At 37.8% G+C, this 15,353-nt stretch overlaps 1 long non-coding RNA gene across 1 annotated transcript in view; it reads left to right on the top strand.

Annotated features, from left to right (window-relative positions):
- LOC132678783 (uncharacterized) overlaps positions 1-11,224 on the top strand; it is a 47,680-nt gene extending 36,456 nt beyond the window's left edge. Inside the window, exons 3-4 of the long non-coding RNA XR_009609812.2 lie at positions 6,847-6,972; positions 10,962-11,224. This is a non-coding gene — a long non-coding RNA (uncharacterized LOC132678783). The remainder of the gene's footprint in view (positions 1-6,846; positions 6,973-10,961) is intronic.
- Positions 11,225-15,353: the final 4,129 nt, after the last annotated feature.

Below are 15,353 nucleotides of genomic sequence, written 5' to 3'. Positions count from 1 at the left end.
GATGTAGGTAGTGTAATCATCCTCAATTTACAGATAAAAAAATAAGGCTCAGACAAATTCATTAAGTTTCTAAGGTTATAGTCTTCATTCACAGTTGGAGTTGGGCTTTGAGCCTAGGCATGTGGACTTCAGGACCTGATTTTTCAATCACTAAATTCAAATGCCATAAAATACCATATTTGAACTTACGAGGTGAGTTATAATGGAAAAAGCAAGGAAGTGGGTTCTATTCTTAGTTTTGTCATAACCTAGTTATGTGGCCTTTGACAAGTCACTTTATCTCTTTGTTTTTTTATCTGAATGTGATATGAGGAGAATAGAAGCATTGGTTTTATGGTCTTTAAACAGTGGTGGACTGAGGCTAGCTCATTTCAGCTCATAAGAATCTATTGTTAAATTTATAGGTATTTTTTTAGCTGGTTGATATCATCTTGGTAGCATGAAACTGACCGTCATGGGAGTATTTACAGCATGCAACTGGACTAATCAGGGCTTTCCCATGGTTCTTCAACATTACCGGCGTACTACTGCTTCCAGTTGTCTTAGGCCTGATTCTGTGCTTTTCAACCTTCCTGGCCAAACAGGAAGAAAGTTTTCTTGTCCCTTAATCTCTAGCACCTGGCATAGTGGGTATGTAGTACATACTTGATGACGGTGATGATGATGATGATGATGATGATGATGATGATGATAGTGATGATTAAGTCATCCCATCAGTATCTTAAATCTTAGGATGGGCCCTGCTTAAAGTTAATTGCCTGGAAATGATAGACCCTCAGGGGAAGCTCTACCTTTGTCAGCAGTGATCTACGTATTGGCCTATTTTTTAATGGAGATCCTCTACCGCAGCTTTTAGGTCTTTTTTTCCAACAAAACTATACTTTCTCAGATTATTATGCTGAATCAGAAAGTATAACACAAAAATAGTACATATGAAGTCATTCTTATTTATGTTAGCTCTGTCCATCTTTTCTGGAGGTAAAGAATTTAAGTGCTCTTCACTTTTAGTTCAATTCAGGATTCTGCCCTGCTATTTTTCTTTACTAACCTGGATAGCATCCCTGCCTTTCCTGTACCCTACTTTTTCCCCTCCAGTTCCTTCTTTCTTAACCAACTGAGCCACCCAGGTGCTCTCCAGTTCCCTCTTTCTTATTAGGTCTGGATTACTCTATGTGCTTTACCTCATTCTATGCAGTTGTTTTCCCCTAATTAATCCTCATTTTCTTGCTCTTCCTTGGGTAGTCTTTCTTCCTGGATCTGAATAATTACAACTAGTTCTTAATTTAATGTTGAGCATACTGTTTTTACATAATTAAGATGTATATTGATGAGGTAATAGAAAGAACCCTCGACTTTTGGTAAAGGAAAACTGAGTAATTTGGTTTTGCTTTTGTTCTTTAACTACTTGAACTTTAGTTTTCTCATTTATTATATAATTCAGTTGGTTTCTATCATTGGTTTCCAAACCTGCCTGTGCTTCAGTATCACTCAAAGAATTTGATAAAAATACAAATGGCCAGCCTTGCTTTAATTTAGAACTAGTGAGTCTCTTTTGGAGATGGGGGGCTGGGAATGGCTGGTGGGGGAGAGTTTTATTTTAATCCAGTTCTGCATGTCACTAGATTACATATCTAAGTGTTCCAGCCACTGGATTAGATTACCTCCAAGGTGTTTTACAGTTCTGAAATTATTTGTGTGATATTTTATTTCATCTTTCTTTGTCTTTCATCTTCCCTATTTTCTATTAGAAAGTCTTGAAAGCTGAAAGTATGAACCCATTTAAAGCACTGGAGGATTATTGTTGTATCAATATTTATATAATTATTTTGTTAACGTTTACACAATGATTCAGTTTAATTCAATGGCTAACAATAAAATGTACAGCATTGCAATTAATCCTAGAAAATAAAACTACGAATGAGAGACATACATTACCACCCAATGGCCTATGAAACCATATTTGGTAACTAAGAAAACAAAAAGAAATACCTTGTTTCCAAGAACCACATGAGATGTATGGTATAGCATAGTATTATTGGTTCTTGGAATCAATATCTTACAGTCCTAGATTGAGAGGCTTAGAAAGAACCTAAAAATCTGCTTTTTACAAATGAAAAAATGAGGAGACTCTCAAGAGTTTGAGACCTCCAAACAGTGAGTGGCAGAACTGTAGTTATAAACTATTTTCACAGACAGAATTTCTTCTTTTATTTTCCTCTTATAATGAAAACAAATAGGACTATTTCTATAATAAAGTATTGGTGAAAGTTTCTACTGATTTTTAATTATGGTCTAAAGTTCTCATTTCTCATTGTAAAAGACATAGTTGTGTATTTTTTTCATGTAATAGTAGTATTAAGGGAGATCAGTTAACATTTATTGTTTGGTGAGTCACAAAATATCTTTTCAGGCCATTTGTTCATTTAAATTAACTTACACATTCACAGGGTGCTGTCATATGGCTTCAGTTTTAGGAAATGCAGTAAATAGTATTTTCTGCCCATTCCTTCAGCAGTTAAGCTTAAGCATCCTTGCTGTCTCTTGTATAAGACCCTTTCAGATCTCTTGTCAGAGAATGGTGTTTGGTCTGGTCTCTAAATTCCCCCAAGGGACTTGGGATCTGAGAAAAATTAGCACCCGTACTTGAACCCATGAACTCGGACAGATCAGAGTTCACATACTTTGCTTGTCATATATTAGATAACCAGAACCACAGTAAGGTGAAAGTGTTTTGGGAAATTAGCCTCCTGGGAGATGTTTTCAGGGTACACATTCTGTTAGGACACTATGAGATGAGCTGAAACTAGCCAATATGATTTTTTCCTTTCTTGTTCTGAAGATGCTGCTTCTGCTACTTCTGACCCTTGTGGCATAGTTGGCTGGGTGACATTTGCTGATTTCAGCAATAGAGCTCTTATACAGGGAATAGTGTTGGTTGCATGCCCAGCCAACAGTTTGCTTTTCTCTTCTTCCTAAGAGAATTCTGATTTTGTCCAAATATCCACCCCTCCTCTCAGAGCTATGTGCTTTAGGGGAAGCTGGCCTCATGTGTAGTATAGTAGGTAGATCCTGATTAGACTAAGCCAGTCATGAAGATTTTATTTTATTTTTTAAGTTTATTTATTTATTTTGAGAGCATGAGTGCATGTGAGTTGGGGAGTGGCAGAGAGGAGAGAGAATCCCAAGCAGTCTCCATGCTGAATGTGGAGCCTTATGTGGGGTTTGCTCCCACAATCCTGGGACCATGACCTGAGCCTAAATCAAGAGTCAGACATTCAACTGACAGAGCCACCCAGGCGCCCTGGTCATGATGTTTTTACTTATTTACTTTTTAAAATTTATTTATTTTTGAGAGACAGAGAGAGAGACAGAGCATGAGTAGGAGAGGGGCAGAGAGAGATGAGACACAGAATCCGAAGCAGACTCCAGGCTCTGAGCTGTCAGCACAGAGCCCAATGTGAGACTCGAACTCACAAACCATGAGATCATGACCTGAGCTGAAGTTGGATGCTTCCCGGACTGAGCCACCCAGGCACCCCGGTCATAATGGTTTTAAATGAATCACTTGTCAGTGGTTGGTTTAGGGATGCAATATGGTTTGTTCTGGCCAGTAAGGTGTGAGGGAAGGACTGCTGGGGTAGAAGTGGCAGGTACTGGGAAGAGTTTTTTGTTGTTTTTGTGGAGGATATACCAGAAAAGACCATCCTTCTTCTGCTTCTTGACATTATACTGTTGTATGTTTTATTTGGAACTATCTTTTATTTTACCACCAGCCTAAGGATAAAGCCAACACAGATGAGAGGAAAAGCATGATAATCACAGGGATGTGGAGCTGGAACCCTGATGGTACAAATTCTGGAATCGTTCTACTTCTGAACTGCCTTGTATAGGAAACAATACATTGTTTCAACACATTGAAACAATCTGTATTTGCAGCTGAAGTCATTCTCATGGTGATACTTCTGCTGCGTCTATTATGCTAGCATGGTCACAGGCTCTTTTTCCAAATGCTTACATCACAGACTAGACTCTAATGAAGTGAATATGCAGTGCAGAGAATAATTTTCAAAGACTCATAAAGCCAAACCCACTCTAAGGTCTCTTCCCAGGTTCGGTAGACACAGATGCAGCACAGGACAAGCGTAATGCTTCCTGCAGAGATTCCCACCAGGTTGATCAGGGGTTTATTGGGCCTGCATCACATTTGAACTTGTTCCTCTTTTCAGTCCTGCCTCTTCATCCTTCCTTTCACTGGCAGAGTTCCCTAAGAAACGCCTCACACCCCAAACACCATCTTGGCATTTGCTTCTAGAGAATCCACCTGAGACTCCAGGCCAGCTTCCTGTGTAACTGCTGTCCTGTCTCTGTGTGACCAGGGACAGCTCATGTCCCAAGATCTTCTGAACTTTGGTGTCCTAGGCAAATTGACCACCCAGAAGCTTTTTTTTTTTTTTTTAATTTAATTTTTCAGAGATTGATTCCAAGCACAGGAAAGACTTCTTTGCAGCTTCCCAGGATATTTTACAGTAGGGTATTCAGTTTTTGTCCCCACCCCTTCCCTGCCCCCGCCAAGGGAACTGCCATCCCTATTCATAGGGGCAGGGTTTCACTGTATAACTCCAAAAAGACAACTACAAAAGAGTGTGATATTTGTGTGTTGTCAGGTTTATATAGTGTTATCCATAGTTGTTTTATTTGCCATGTTGGGTTACCTTGGGTGAGTTGCTTAATCCTCTGAGCCTCAGCTTTCTCATTCAGTAAATAAAAATAATTATTCCCATCACAATGTAGTTAAAATAAATGATATATGAAGAATGCCTAGGAGAGTGTTGAATATAGTATGTTCTCAGTTGAGGCTAGATTCTTTTTTCTTATTTCTTAAAATTCTCACTCCTGACTAACCCCATATGAATTCTGTATCTTAATGAAATAAAATTACAGTGAACATCAAGGTTGATCATGAAGGAAGAAATAAGTCTAACATAGTACTATTAAGTATATATGTATACTTATATATAAATATATATTATATATATTAAGTGTACTTATATATATTAAGTGTACATACTTATGTGTAAATATATATTATTAAGCAATAATATTGAAGGTTAATAATTATTAAATAATACTGTTAAGTAATAATTTTAATGTTATAATGATTATACTTAATTATAATTATTATGAATTATATATATATACACCCCCCACACACACACGCATATATACATACACACACTTATATGTAGAAGTGAGGAAGAGCCATCTTCTTTGTCAGTCTGGGTGAAGTTGGAAATTTTAGAGGTACATTGGTATGTATCAGAGTTGTTTGTTACTTTTTTTTTTTTTTAAGTTTATTTATTTTTGAGAGAGAGACAGACAGAAAGAGACAGAGCATGAGCGGGAGGGGCAGAGGGAGAGAGGGAGACACAGAATCTGAAGCAGACTCCTCCATCCAGGCTCCAAGCTGTCAGCACAGAGCCCACCACGGGGCTTGAACCCACCAACCATGAGATCATGACTTGAGCCGAAGTCGGATGCCCAACCGAGTCACCCAGGCGCCTCTGTGTTTTTTATTTTTTCTTTTTGTTTTTTTGCTTTTTTAAAAAATATGATCTATAGGCTAGTCTTCTATAGCTGCCTTAGGGAAGCTATTTGTCACACTATTTATGAGCCCTAGTCTATGCTGATCCTTACCCAAAATGAATTCAAATATTCACTAACATTAATGTTCAAGGTCTTGCTGATATGACATATTCTGAGATGTAAACTAGGCTGTTATTTTAACCCTATGGTCTTAAGTTTGGAGAAAAAACCCCATTTATCAGGTCACACCACCTAGTGTATGATGAATGATGCCTCCCTTCCTGCCTGCCTGTCTGCCTTTCTTCTTTCCACTTCCTTGAGTATAATCTACTTGCTATAAAATATACTCTTTAATTTTACATTTCAAAGATTTGTCGTGAATTCACATAGTATTGTCACCACCACAGTCCAACCTTAGAACATTTCCATTGCTTCCAAAATACTGTTCATGCCCATTTTCAGTCATTTCATGTTTCCATCTCCAACTTCAGGTAGTCCTTGTTCTATTTTCTCACTATAGATTTGCCTTTTCTAGACATTTCATTTAAAGGGAATCAGAAATATGTAGTATTTTGCTTTTGTCTACTTTCACTTAGCATAATGTTTTTGAGGTTCATCCATGTTGTAGCATATATGTATCAGTACTTTGTTCCTTTTTATTGCTGAGTATTATTCCATTTTTTGCATATAACACATTATGTTTATCCATTTAGCATTGAATTGTTGTTTTAATTTTTTTCTATTAGGAATAATGCTGTTATGAGCTTTTTCTGTATAAATCTTTGTGTGGACATATATTTTCATTTCTCTTTGACCTAGGAGTGGAATTACTGGGTCACATGGTAAATTTATATTTATTTTTTAAAACATTTTTAAGTGTTTGTTTATTTATCGAGAGAGCACACACATGCATTGGGGAGGGGCAGAGAGAGAGGGAGAGAGAATCCCAAGCAGGTTCTGTGCTCTCAGTGCAGAGCCTAACAAAGGGCTCAATCTCATGAACTGTGAGATCATGACCTGAGCCGAAATCAAGAGTGGGATGTTCAACCAACTGAACCACCCAGGTGCCCCGCCCCTATATTTACTTTTAAAAGGAAGTACCAGTTTACTTTCCAAAGTGGCTATTACCATTTCCTGTATTCATTACCTTTTATTTTTGTAATTATTGTAAGATTAGTTGTATGGTGTTTATTAAGAAACAGAAAGTTATTAATGACAGTATATAGCAGACACTATGATGTGACACCTCTGATTCTCCTTCAGGACTGAAGGGTCTTCTATTGCTCCAGCTTCCAGAAGTGCTAATTGACAGTCCTCAGGTGTCAGCCCTCCCCAGAAATTGTCCCTGGCTAAAGAGTCACCTTGGCCATGCTCAGAGCTGCTTCCAAGGTAACTCAGTATCCCATAAGTGGTTGAGATGTGGCTTATGAAGTACATGAGCCTTGGGTCTTCTTGCCCCAACTCAGGTCAGCTCCAAAGGCCCTCTAGCTTCAGAACTTTGGGGTCATTTTCGGCCCTTGTTGGAACTGCATTACAGCCCAGCTTCTGCCTTCCTCCTTCTTTTCTCCACAAGTATTGAGTCCCTACTAAACTTTCTGCATGTTACTCTTTCTCTAATTTGGTTCTTGGAAGAGGCTAGCCTTGAAACTAACAAATTCTTACTTTTTAAATATTACAGATTACATTGACACTTGTCTTATTAAGTAGATCCCCCTACTGGCAATAATCAGACTATTTTCTTGAAGCTTGATGCCAGATTCCAATCCCTGCAAAGAAATCAGCTTCTGTTATTTTAATCTACCAAGAGAGGGCAGTGAGATGCTAGTTAAACTAGCAAACATGTGGTAAGAAAAAGGAGAATTTAATTATTTCTGAAATTTCCAGCACTTTGTTCTCCAAAATAATTATTTTTGTTGGATGTTCCTATATCATCCAGAGATCTGCAGAATATGTAGGAATGAACTTCATTTAGTTTACTCTAAAAAACAGCAGAATTCCAAGGAATTCCTTTTTTAAGGACACTTGTCAGCATAGGCTATGCTTTTAATTTTTAATTAATTAGTATTTCCATTGATAGTATAGAAACATTTGAATAAAGTGGATTTTTAAAAGTTAATCAAGAAGACTTAATGGGTACCTGGGCGGCTCAGTCAGCTGGGCTTCCAACTTCGGCTCAGGTCATGATCTCATGGTTCATAAGTTCAAGCCCTGTGCCAGGCTGTGTGCTGACAGCTCAGAGCCTGGAGCCTGCTTCGAATTCTGTCTCCCTCTCTCTTTGCTCCTCCCTTGCTCACACTCTGTTTCTGTCTCTCTCTCTTAAAAATAAATAAGCAATAAAAAAAAAAAAAAGACAATATCAGAGAATGTTAGACTCCCAAGTTTATCTAGTTCAACCTCCTTATTTTATAGGTAAGAATACATGACTCAGAAGACTTGGAATGCTTGGTTCATGAACACCAGGAAGAACAAGGCCTAAAATTTGGTTAAATGTTTTTTTTTTTTTTTTTTTTTTTAAGTTAAACCTTGCTCTCCTTTTTGTATTACAGGACTTTGGTTATTTCCATTGTTTCATGGAGCTAAAAATTTTAATTCATTTAAAAAAACACTACAGATAACTCATGAATGTGATTGATAATAGGTATTAGCATTGGCAAATCAGGCTAACAATGGTCTTTTCAGTTACTGAGTTGGCATATTCCAGGATTTGTTTTCCTCTGCATTTCCAGTCATTCTTAATACTATTGTTTTTGATGCGAGTGACTGTTCATATTTAAAATCATTTTCTATTTCTAAGTCAGATCTAGTTGACCAATTTCCATCTTTCATGACCTTGTTTTATTTTGTGGTGTCCAAAACTTTTCTGGGTGAAATCCTACAGTTTAAGAATATAAAACCCTCTAGGGAAGTTCTTAACATGATGAAAATCAAATAACTACTCCCTTTATCTTTGTTAATATCAATATTAAATTATCTAACATCTTTACTTGGCAAAACCAGGAAGTGCTCTGCTACCAGACCCGATTAAGTTTTAATTCCAGTTATATTTAGGGAGTATCCCACATGCTGGTTGTCCTTTGTTCAAATCTGAGGCAAAGTTCAGTGCCATTTATTTTTTTGATGACCTTCTTGCCACAAATTAAAATTCCCCTTACACTCAATTCCTTTTGTCTCTGTAAATATGTACCCTTGTTGTGGCAGAATCCTAAAGAATTAGGAGGTGTAATTATACATGCATTGCTTATTAGGTGATTTAAGTTTTCTATCTCTTTATCAGTGTGCTTTGAATTTAAGTGGTGTGTGTGTGTGAGAGAGTGTGTGGGGGAGGAGGAAGGGAGTAAGGTGAGGGATGGGAGAGGAAAGAAAAGAGAAGAGAAAGATATTTTCTCTGTTGGTCTTCCTGTTTGTTTTCTTCTAGATTCAGACCGGAGGCCACTTAATCACCCGAAGAGTCAGTCATGCTTCAACAGTGCTTTTGGTACTGAGGTTTCTTTTTAAGGAACCCAAAGCCATTGACTTAGTATCAGTTTAGCATCTCTTTATGTTTCCTAATGGTCCAGCTCTGACCATAGGTTCTCATTTGTTCCCCCTGAGCCTTGGGTAAATCATCTAACTTATCTGAGCCTTGGTTTCCTTATATATAAAATGTGGTTAAGAATACCTAACTCATAGCATTGATGTGAGGATTAAATGAGATGGTAGCTCTAAAATGCTTAGCACATAACACTCACTCATTATATAATTATCAACTCTTCCCCTTCAAAATTTCCCTCTTTGAGACTGCCAGTTACACGGAGTATAGATAACCAAGAGCAGCTTGTATTATACACCCTACATTTCCTACTACATCATGCAAAGAATGGAAATCTAACAGGGCCAAATCCTCAAACAGAAGGGATGCATCTCTGGTGGAATTAATTAGTCAAATTAATTAGTCAAATGGAACGGTCTCATGGAGTGTTTGTTAGCTTCTTCATGACTTCCAACATTATTCCACATAAGGAATTTACCTGTTTTGTGTTTGGCCATGACTGCTGGGCTTTGGGAAACTTGAATTTTTGATTATCAGGATGACTACTTTACCCTTTCATTCCTCCTTTCCTTTATGGACTTTATTAAGGCTCTCTTTCCTGTTAGTGCTGCCCTATCTTGTGCATATACCAAATAATTTGAAATATGGCACTTTTGCTGAAATTGCCTTATATTTGCACATATTTACTAAAAATCCTTTAATTATAATTTATGAGTAAACTAAATTAAAGTTATATTTCTGCATTTAAGGTTTGGAAATTTGGAATGCCATAGTTCCAATGCATTGGTTTATATACTTTGGTAAATGTGTATTGCTAAAAATGAACTAATTAAGCACTCACATTTCTGAAATGTGATTCTATAGTTCTTTGCTTCTTTAAAAAATCATATTTTAGTATTTAAAAATAAATTGGGAAGATACATAATATCTGTCTTATTATTTGCAGGGGCTAGTTAGGTAAGCTTGGGGGCAATTAACAGAGATACTGCTGTGAGAATTTAGATAGTATTATTTGTGAAAAAGTGTATTGTAAGCTATAGAGTATTATTTATTATGAGGAATCATAATCATTATTGCCAAAAGAAAAGTGGACAAACCACACTTGAAGTCACTTATAAATGACTAAAGGAATTTTAAAGGAAGAGTAATGTGTTCCACGAGTTTTATGGTGTTTGGATTCAAGGTTTGACAAGATGATCTTTATGGTAATCAACCTTGAGATTCTCTGAAAACACAAGCAATAATTTAAAAATAACAAAAATATTAACACAACCATGGCTCTCCCTGTTCTTACCATGTACAGAGGGCACAGTTTTGTCCTATATGTTAACTGATGAGAGCTGGATTCAGATTTGTTAGAAATTGCTCCTGTAATGACATCTGATTTGGTTAAGCATCACTTTTATACTCTGAGAGAGTCAGGGCTGTCTTTCCCTGACATTTACAATGAGCCTACTTTCCAATGATGTACTTTATAATACTATCTGTTTTATCATTTAAACTAATAAGCTTTATGGAAAACCTAAATGGGATGTTATTTCTCTAAAAAAAAAAAAAGCACTTTAAAGAGTCAAAGACAGCCAAGTTAGACGTTTAGAAGTCATATCTATAGAAAAGTAAAGTGTGTGCCTTTCCCTGCTGTTTTTCCATAAAAAAGGTTTCTGATGCTGTAGATCACAGAAACATTTATGACTCAGAGAATTATTGTCATCCCAAACTCCCCTTTCCTGTGTTTGTTAGTGTGGTGATGCTTGATGGTAAGAAAGGGACTGGCATTTTGAAGAGGTATAATACCAATGCAGTGGCTTGTGGTGGCTCTTTTATTAAAAATCCTTGTATTCCTTTCCAGAGACTCCCTAATTAGCTCAGGCTCTGGCCCAGAGGACTGCATGGCTGTATTTAACCACCTGGGAAGTGGCTCTGGAAAGATGCTGGCTCAGCGTAAGCAACTGGGTTGTATCCTGGCTGCCTTTTGGGTGAGAGTTTTATTTTTAACTCGCCTCTCTTTCAGATGATTGCTGAAGTCTGATCGTAGTGAGGAGAGCTCCCTTTCATTTTTAGACATTTTCCCCCCTATTTAGTGGAGTTCATAACTCTTTTCTTCTTGTATTTTGCCACTAGGAGAAGGGAATAAAATGTTAGACTTACCTAGAAAATGTTATATACATAATACTAAAGATTTGCTATATATTTTTCCTCTCTGGAGATTTTGGAGGAAGAACTCTCTATTCTTTTCTTTTGGTCTCCTATCATGCAGTGATTTAATAAATAAAATAAAATAAAATAAAATAAAATAAAACAAGCAGTTCATTTGCAATCTTCAGTATGGTAAAGTGACACTGTAGAAAATGACACAGCCTTGCCTACTTATAGTGCTTACTGTAATATAAAGCAGACTGAAATGAAGATCACAGAGGAGTATTCATAGTGTCCTTTGAGAGCTCCGAGTACTTAAAAGGGGATCAGGGAGTGCTCCCTAGAAAATGTGGTATTTATGTAGGGCTTTAAAGATGAAAAGACTTTATAGGCCAAGAGGAGGCTAGGGGCATTTCCTAGTCAGTGAACTGAGTGGAAAAAGACAGGAGTCTTAAGAATGCTTGATGGGTTGCTGGAGTAGAAACAGACCATTATTAATGAGTGTCGGGTACATGGTTGTGTGTACTAGGAGACAAAACTAAAGAGATATGTTGGAGCAGGAGCCAGGAGGGTCTTAGGCTGGGGAATCTAGATCTCTTCCCACAGAGTTTGGAACCAGTTGAATTATTTTTTTCTTTAAAAAACATCACAGACCTTTTCCTTGAGTTATTTTGGAGTCATTTTTTTTTTAAATTATTATTATTATTATTATTATTATTATTATTATTAAAGAGAGAGAGAGAGAGAGAGAGAGAGAGAGAATGTGTGAGCAGGAGAGGGGCAGAGGGAGAGATATAAAAAATTGTAAGCAGGCTCCATGCTCAGCTGGAGCCCAGTGTAGAGCTTGATCCCATGACCCTGGGATCATGACCTGAGCCAAAGTTATAGGCTCAGAGTTAGAGGCTTAACTGACTGAGCTATCCAAGGGTCTCAGAGTCATGCTCTTGTTTTCAGAGAAACACATTTTGGTGAAACATAAATCATTTGGAAAATAAGTTCATGATGCCATTTGTCTTATTTAATCATTTAAACCTGATCAAATGAGATAATATACAAGGAGACACTTTGAAAAGGATAATATCTATTACAAATGGGAGATTCTTCTATTCTGAAGGAAAGCCTTGACCTTTATATTATCATATCTACGTTTATTTAAAACTTAGCAATGCCTTTCTTTCCTTTTATTCCATGCCATCCACCTTCAATTAAATGATAAAGACAATATAATAACATTATGGAAAGTTTAGAAACAGAGAGAAAACATACCCATGAGTCCTTTCCTCTCATAGAACTACTGCTATCACTCTCGCCAGGAATTAGGGCAAAGTTGGATTTGTGTGGTTTTGCCAGCCTGGCATTCATTGTTTTTTGTTTTTGTTTTGTTTTGTTTTTTTCCTTATGTAGTACTCTGATTTTCCCTGGAGAAACAAACTACTCTTGGGCCATGGAGTTAGTATAGAACTGACTTACGCTACATCTCGAAGGATCCTGACTAGCCAACTCAACAGTTGCATTATCCTGCCTATGATGTTTGGCTTAGAGATGGGCAGGTGTTCATGCCGGGTCAGCCATTCAGAACCACAGATTCAATTCTGTGACTTTTGCTAGAACTTTTAGAAAAGAAGCATTTCTACTGGGGTTGCTGAGAAAATAGAATATAAGCCTAATGCTGCTGGTAGCCATTTTGCTATCACTTAGGTAAGAATGAAGCCAACTGGCAGAAAAAGCAGAACCAAGAGCCAGAGAGAGATTACCGATGATCTTGACTAAGTACGAGCCATGCTAGAAATTGGCATTATACTCTGGATTTTCTTTTAGTTATGTCTGCCCAGATAGATAGTTAGATAGATAGATAAACAATAGATAGATAAGAATAGATAGATAAAAATAGATAGATAAGAATGGATAGGTGAGTAGATAGATAAGAATAGATAATAAGAATAGATAGATAATAAGGATAGATAGATAGGTAAGGATAGATAGATAATTTCCTTTGGCTATTTTGAACTGTGTTTCTGTTACTGATGAATGCAATTAAAGAAATACTCTAGGTGTTAGGGTTCAAACTCAAAGGAAGAAGCCTGTTCATGGGAACTGAAAAGGTTGGGGAAGTCATAATGTTAGAGATGGCATTTTTAATGAACTTTGAAGAATGGGTTTGGATTGGGCTCAGCTCTCTCCTTCATGCTCTGGGGGTTCTGCTGAGCAGTGTGCTTCAGCCTACCTGGCCAAGGAAGGGGCATTTCTAGGTACCCTTGAGGTCAGCTTTTAGAAAAGGTGGGCAGCCACCCCACCTTTCAACTGTATCCCTGGGGTGAGACAAGGCACAGACATGCTTTTGGTTACAACAGCTCTGAGTGTACAGAGAGAGGATTGGAGATGTGGTCAATTTTGGCCATTTTGAGAAAAAGAAGTGCAGATCATGTCATATGCTTGGTTTTCTCCCTTTTGTTCTTATCCCGAATATTTTTCTTGGTCGAATCTGCCTAAAATGAACATCAAGGACAGCCTTATTTGTGGACTTATTGTGTACTTTTAGGACCAAAGAGCAGAAGCATCTCCTGTCCTTTCCACCTGTCTCTCCGTATTAGTGCTCAGGTGCCAGCAGCACAGACACTAATTGTGGGGCCTTTGGGAGAAGTGTATATGTGGCACCAAGGTGGTTCTTCTACTACACACTGGAAGGGGGAACAGACGTGAAAGTGGACAGATTTTCCAAGCAAGCTTGAGCTCTGATGTCCTTCACGCTGCTGACTCTGGCATTGCTCTTGCTGTTGAGCTGTGATTGCAATCATGATCTCGGCAGGCATATCACAGCTTTAGTTATATTGCAGATGGTTGACACCTAAGCCAACAGAAAATGTGCATAATCCTGGGCTAACAGATCCTTACAAATCCTTCACAGACAGCAGGACGTGCAATCCATGCTCAGCCTGTTTAAATTTCTGCAAATTCCAAACTGGTTAGACAGCTAAGGATTAGAGGCAGGCATTTTAAGTAATAATAAAAAGGTAGACTGATTATAATTGTAGCAGCTTTGCATTTTTAATCTTAATACATCTCTTTCTTCCCTCTACTTATTTGTCCTCTTATCTAGCTGTGAATCCCAAACCAAATGTTACTTCTCTAGTAAATCCTAGTTAGAGTGTTTCTCTTTCCCTCTCCCCAGCTCCTCTGTCTGTCTCTCTCTCCCTCTCTCCCTCCCTCCCTTCCTCCCACCCTCCTCTCTCCCCATCCATTCCTCCATTTTTTGCAAGGTAATAGATCTTCCCTTATGAGAAAATCACATAAAGGCAAACACAAAAGCAATCAACATGGGCTGGTAAAGTGGGAATATCACTGGCCCGGGAATTTTGAAACGTATTTTTCTCCTGGCTTTGTCTGTGGACCCTAGTGTTCCAATCTGTAAAATGTCAAACTAGGATCACTGTATTAGTTTCCTTTTGCTGCCATAATAAATGATCAAAAACTTAGTGGCTTAAACAATATGAATGTATTACCTCACAGTTTTGTAGGTCAGGAGCCCAATATGAATCTCACTGGGCTAAAATCAAGCTGTCAGCAGGGATGTTACTAGTTTTTTGTTCTTGTTTTTTCTCCTGTAGGCTCCAGAGAAGAATCTGTTACCTTGCCTTTCTAGAGGCCACTGTGTTCCTTGGCTTATGACTCCTTTCTTCCATCTTCAGAGTCAGCAATAGCAGATCAAGTCCTCATATCATATCTCTCTGATCTACTCTTCTGCCTTACACACGTATTTTAAAGAACTGGTCTGATTAGGTTGAGCCCACCAGGTTGATGATCCAGGATAATCCCCCCCTCTCAGGGTCCTTAACCTTAATCATAGCTGCAAAGTCCCTTTCGTTGTGCAAGGTAACATATTCACAGGTTGTGGGGATTAGGGTATGGACATCTTTGACGGGTGGTGTGTTATTCATCTGCCTTCTGAAAGTCCCTTTCAATATTGTATGGAAGCTTACTTTTTTTCCAGTAGTGTTTCGTAAATCAAGAATATGGGCTAGAGTTAACTCAGATTCAGCTCAGTCTTTGATAAGCAGGGCTGCACGCTGGTAATTGATAGGCCAAGTTAGGCTTATAGTCATTCAGA

The sequence above is a fragment of the Panthera onca genome, chromosome A2, assembly GCF_046562875.1.
Source record: "Panthera onca isolate mPanOnc1 chromosome A2, mPanOnc1 haplotype 2, whole genome shotgun sequence".
Classification (NCBI taxonomy): Eukaryota; Metazoa; Chordata; class Mammalia; order Carnivora; family Felidae; genus Panthera; species Panthera onca.
This window is presented reverse-complemented; position numbering and strand designations above follow the sequence as displayed.